Below are 6000 nucleotides of genomic sequence, written 5' to 3'. Positions count from 1 at the left end.
TTATTTTCTTGTTATCTGTCTTGGCTTTTTGACATTGCTCATTTTGACTTTTTAAACTATCATATCTTGTGCGTTCAGACCGCTACCTTTTAATGTGACTCTTTTTCACTACAAAAAAATCTGGTTTTAGCGACGGACGAAATCCGTCGCTAAACAACCAAAATCCATCGCTAAAGCTGTTTAGCGACAGATTAGCGACGAATTTTGATCGGTCGCTAAAACGCTCGTAGCTAACCCTTTAGCGATGAAATTTTGATATCCGTCGCTATACTTAGCGACGGATGGGCGACGTAATAAATCGGTTGCTACCTTTAGCGATGAATATTTCTGTTGCTAATACATATAAAAATCCGTCGCTAGGTTGCTTGTTTACTTCGTCGTTGCGGAATGTTAGCTACGGAGTTTCCGTCGCTATTCCGTCGCAATTTGTAAATTATTTCTAATTTTATATTTATTAAACATTTAGCAACGAAATAATCGTGCCGCTTATATTTATTATAGATATTATTCAAAATCCCAGTAGAACATATTAAATGAAGAGTAGAAATATTTAATAAGCATCACAAGAAACTAATTTCATATAAATAGTATCGTAGATCCAAAAATACAGAAATCCTAAAGCTTTAAAGACGTCCATAGTTATTCTTCAACTAATATAATAGAGTTTGAAAGACAAAGCTAACTAATGGTGCTTGAGAGTGATGCCATAATCGTGTTTCCCTTAAGACCCAAGGCCATAAACTCTTCTCTCCATCTCTCCTCCCACGGACTCGTAATACATCCAAGTTGCAACATCCATCTCATCCTACTGTCATTCTTGTTGTGTAATCAATGTTGCTCTAACAATTCTTGAGGTATCCTGTAAATAGAAGTAAATGAAAACATTAAAAACTTTTGTACATTCAATTTATCCGACAAATGAATATGAATGTCATCTATAAGGTCAATAAGATCATTTGGTATGTCAACAGAGCCTCATGATCTCGATGATCATTTTGACCAGAAGAAGAAATGATTAAGTTAATCTTCAGGATATATATGTTCTTAATTTCATCCTTCTATTCTCAGATGTATATTTAGATCTTTGACCTTTCATACAAATAATTTTATCATGTATAATTCAGATTCAATATTTTGTACATTCTGAGGTGAAAGAGAAAAACAAGTTATAGTTAGGACTTAGTTAACTGATCTTATTTTGTGTAGACAATTTTAATAATAATTTGTTTTCTTAATTATCTTAGTATTTTTTTTAATTTTTTTTAATTTTTTGGATGACATGGGAACCCGCAGCCGCTACCCTTCGGATGCGCGTAAACCCAGCTCCTGTGCAATAGCTCGCAAACTACACAGGAGAGATAACCCGCACTAGGCAAGCCCTGTGCGACGAGCTCGACCCAGAAGACAAATCCCCTGCTGTTGTAGGCAGGGGGTTTATTGAAGTCTCTGAACCAATTTTATCAATGCCTGGGGATACAGCTATTCCATTAAAGTATCAGTTCTTGAATAGATATTTGAAAATGAAGAATGGTGCCATATATAATTATAATGAAAGAGTATGAATACTTGGGCTTTTCCTTTCAGCTTTTCATCTAAAAGAGCTATAAAACTTGCTATTAAAAGGAATTGTCACTCGACAAACATGTGATAGGTACAACATGCTGGGAAAAAATGGGTGCCATCAAGTAGGTAACTGACCAGTTTCTATTGCGATTTGAAAATGTTACACAAGGATACAAGTCTAGAATGACCTTCTATATCTTCCATCTAAGACTAATTTATGAAGGCTCATCCACTAAACTCGGGGTCGTTTGGTAGGAGGGATAGGATGGGATGGGATGGGATTATTAGTCGGATGGGATTGAAATTATCCCATGTTTGGTTGGTGGGATAACTCCTTTGGTATACCCCCAATCCCATCTATATGGGCTAAAAGGTAGGATAAGTTATCCCATATAAAGGGTGGGATAAGTTGCCCATCCTATCCCGCCCAATCCCATCTATATGGATTAACTTATCTCTCCTACTAAACGATTAAATATTTTTGCTAATAGTTACTTTCAAAAGACATTCACCTCATCACAATTATGCATAAGTTACTAGAAATTTACTTAACTTCCTCATTTTTTTGCTAAGTTACCAGCAAATACTTACCTTCCTTCCCCAGTTTTGGCCATAGTATTCCAATAGCTAATTTCTTATTACTCTTAGTTGACAAAAAGACAAATAAGTTTACAAGTCAGGGCGCAGAAACAATGAAGTATCTGGAAAGAAAATTATAAAGAGGAACAAACACATGAAAAAAGAATACAAAATCGGAGATGGCTTACAAAAGAGGAGGTGGAGGACGATTATTCTATTTTATTATAAAAATGTAGTTACAGGGTTAAACTGACTTTAAAGGCACCATGCTAGTGACAGAGTAGATGAAATAGTTTAGCAAAGTGACAGAGTAGATTAAATAGTTGTTCATTTCAAAGATAGAAAATGAATTCATATGAAATGAGTTCTAGTTATATGGTAATGAAGCAAACTTACATCATAAAGGGTTTCATCAAGATTTAGCTTATCAACACAACTCTTGTACTCTTTCTGCTTCAAGCTCTGTAGAATAATAGATGAAAGGAGAAGTAAAAAATACGTTCTTCCTAAATTATTAAGACACACGCAAGCAAACACAGAAGAACAGGAAGAGAACATCTATCAAGGATCACTGGCTGCTTATAAATAGGAAAGCACTCTAAATATCATAGTGATCCTGATGCTATACAACAATCATTAAATGCGTCAATAAGTTTTCTCTGGATTTTCCAACACCCAGGATAAAACATTTGTTGCATATTTTATCAGGAACACATTCTCGACAAGAAGTAAAGTTCATATTGTATCTCTTCCCTATAACCGAGTCATAGGTAACCATTACGAAATTAGCTTTATATTAATTAGGTGTTCAGGTGTCATGGTTATATGTTCAACAAGAGTTCAACACAATTTCAGCATGCAACACTAGGATACATACAGATAGTCAACTTGAAACACATAAGAGTTACATGTATAGATTAGGTAGCATTATTTAGATTGTGAACTTGAAATACTATTGTCTAGAGTCTTATTCAGTTGATTTTAATTATAATATGTGACACAGTAAGATTCATATCAGGTGTGAATATGGCCAAATTCAAGTGAAGCAATAGGTCAAACACCTGGAAAGCAGGTACACGCACGCAAAGAGCCTAAATAACCAAGATATTGAACAAGCAGCATCCACCAAAAAGCAAGCAAATAAAGATGCATCTGAATCATTTCAACAATAAGTAAACCCACCAGATTCTATAAACCAAAAATGAACTCTCCTATGCATAATAGCATTAAGAACAAATAATTTCTTTGTACTTCCTCACATAGCAAAGGATTAAATTCATGACTAAACGAAATAAAATGTATACGGACCTTCAACAGCCTCTCGAGGAGTCTGGAAGCCTAGACCAATGCTCTAAAAATAATGGTTGCCTCCCTTCCTTGTTTTTTTTTTTTTTCTTTGAGCTGTCATTCACACAAATATGACTAACCTTAGCCTAAAAAATGTATAAGACCTAACACATGAAGATGTATTTACCTAGCTGCTTCAAGAATGCTTTCTTGTATGCAACAATACAATAATAAATCACTCAGATTTCCAAGCGAGCAAGTGACTGAGAGAAAGAGAGAGGGGATTCTGTTCGGCCATGGTTGTGAAGTCAAAAGAGCTGAAAGCTGAAATAGAACAAGGAGAGGGCCTCGGTAGTGAAAGGCCTAGTAGGGACTGGATGGAATTGTAAGCTATTATACGCTAGCCATGGCACTCCCTTATCCTGAAACCCTAGATTAAAACTTGAAAAGAAAAAGACCAGAGCACTTACGGCTAAGAGGCAGAGAGAGAATACAAGTTATGTCAATGCCCTAAAAATATACTATCTACGAAATTGTCTTTTGAAAAAACTAACGACGAATGTTTTTCGTAGCTACTGGTTTCAAGATACTTTGACGATTTGTCTTTGTTTAGCGACAGATAATCCGTCGTAAATTACGTCGTTATTCTTTATTAAATTTGAGGATTGAAAATTTTGTCGCTAATTTTTGTAGCTAAAAAATAGGCGACAAATTTGTGTGCCAAATATAGCGACGGATTCTACTTTCAGTCGCTAATCCGTCTCGGTAATACGTACTTGCCATTTTCTTTTTTTATTTTGCGACATAATCATAATTCCGTAGCAAATCTGTTGCTATTTAGCAATGGAAAATGATTTGTCGCTAAAATCCGTCGCTAAATGCTGTTTTTTTTGTAGTGTTTGTGGGGTTTGCTCTGACTGTGCAATGCTTTTTTTTTTGGGCTATGTTGTTTCTATTGTTGCTCCTGTTGTGTTGCTTGAGTGGCTATGAGTCAATATCACTGAACTTCTTTAAGTCTGTGCTAATCTCTTTTCGATGATGCCAAAAGGGGGAATGGGGGACAATCAAATTGATGTTTGTGTGTGGGTTGTGTTGTGCGAAAATTGGTTCAAACTAATGCCGGTAATAAGTGTTGTATTCCTACAAGTGCAAATTCCATCTTATGCAACTTGCAATGAAAAGAGTCTTCTATTATGGGTATGGAAAAATGATGTTAAGCTTGCGATAAAAAAGAAACCTGGTCCTCAGGGGGAATGGGACAATCATCAAAATGTTGATACTCATACAATATTGATATTGATAATCCATCTTTTTATATTGCACTTGATGTTAACGGTCACGTCCTCAGGGGGAACATCAATTACAAGTTTATCATCATCAAAAAGGGGGAAATTTATGGGTTATAGCATTTCATAAGTTTTGATGATTGACAAATGGTCCAAGGAACAGGTCCTCCATCATGTCCAATGAGAGTAATGCACGGTACTTAACAGCTGTAAAGCTGCTGCACTGTTCATGCAGAACTACAACAGCACAACTGTATGTATGATGGAAACTAAAAGCCCTTGAGAAGTCACTATTCATGGTCACATGTTTCTCACATGCTCTCTACTTTGTCTCATACCTATACAACATGTTGGGCATCATATTGACCTAACACTTGAAAATCTAAAAAGATATATTTCTCTCAAGTGTGGCGGCTACCTTTCACAAGGTGCCTATAAGAACAAGAACTCAACAATCCAAGGGACCAGTTCCTGCTACTGAAGACATCTGAAGTCCTAGGATAGTTGAGTCTTGTTTTATGCTCTTATTTGTATTCCTATATTGCTTGTCAAGAAGCATCATAGTGGGACAGATTTCAATCTTTGTAACTTTGTTTTCTTGGCTAGAGTTAGCTAAGTATTAGTTGGGTCTTTGGCTAGAGGTAGTCAAGACTTGGAGCTTTGCAATAGAGTTACTGTGAAGGTGCTTGCAATAGGTGTATTGCAAGGGTTAGGGATTAAGAGTTTAATTCCTAAGTTGCAATAGGTTGTAATATGAAGTTGCTCAGTTTAGTGAAGTTGGAAATCCTACTAAGGTAGGTCGTGATTTTTAATCCCTTGAGCAAGGAGTTTTCCACGTAAATATCTTGCCTTATTTACTTTCCATTACTATCTATGAAAACAGCTTAGGGACCAGGTCCCTTAGATTGTTTTGGTGAACTTTCAGGTGGTGAACTCTAAAAAAGTGAACTCATAGGTTTTATCAGTTGTGGACAGAGTTGCGGTAAAAATGATCCTTACAAAATACATTTTAATGATATAAATAATTTGTTCAAGATCATAATGATTAAGATCTAATCATACCAAATAAGTGCTTAGATCTCAATATAGACAAATGCACATAATGGCCTAAGGTCTGAACTATTGATATCCAGGCCTCCATTAAATGCAAACAAATGAGGCCTTAGATTCCCATTTCAATGAAATCTCTTTTCTCGATATTTCTCTCTCTGCATACTCTCTGAAGTCTGAGGCGATTACTAAAAGGGTTCCCTGTATATCTCAATTGGAGGATTATCTCCATAAA

The 6000-nt window shown here is 35.8% G+C and overlaps 1 long non-coding RNA gene across 1 annotated transcript; it reads right to left on the bottom strand.

Annotated features, from left to right (window-relative positions):
- Positions 1-549: 549 nt before the first annotated feature.
- On the bottom strand, positions 550-4004 carry LOC132644471 (uncharacterized). The gene is made up of 3 exons (XR_009583858.1): positions 3451-4004; positions 2539-2604; positions 550-859 (listed from the first exon to the last, which is right to left on the bottom strand). It is a non-coding gene; the product is annotated as an uncharacterized LOC132644471 (long non-coding RNA).
- Positions 4005-6000: the final 1996 nt, after the last annotated feature.

The sequence above is a fragment of the Lycium barbarum genome, chromosome 6 (assembly GCF_019175385.1).
Source record: "Lycium barbarum isolate Lr01 chromosome 6, ASM1917538v2, whole genome shotgun sequence".
Taxonomy (NCBI): Eukaryota; Viridiplantae; Streptophyta; class Magnoliopsida; order Solanales; family Solanaceae; genus Lycium; species Lycium barbarum.
The sequence above is the reverse complement of the archived record's forward strand: the minus strand, read 5'-3'. Positions and strand labels throughout refer to the sequence as shown.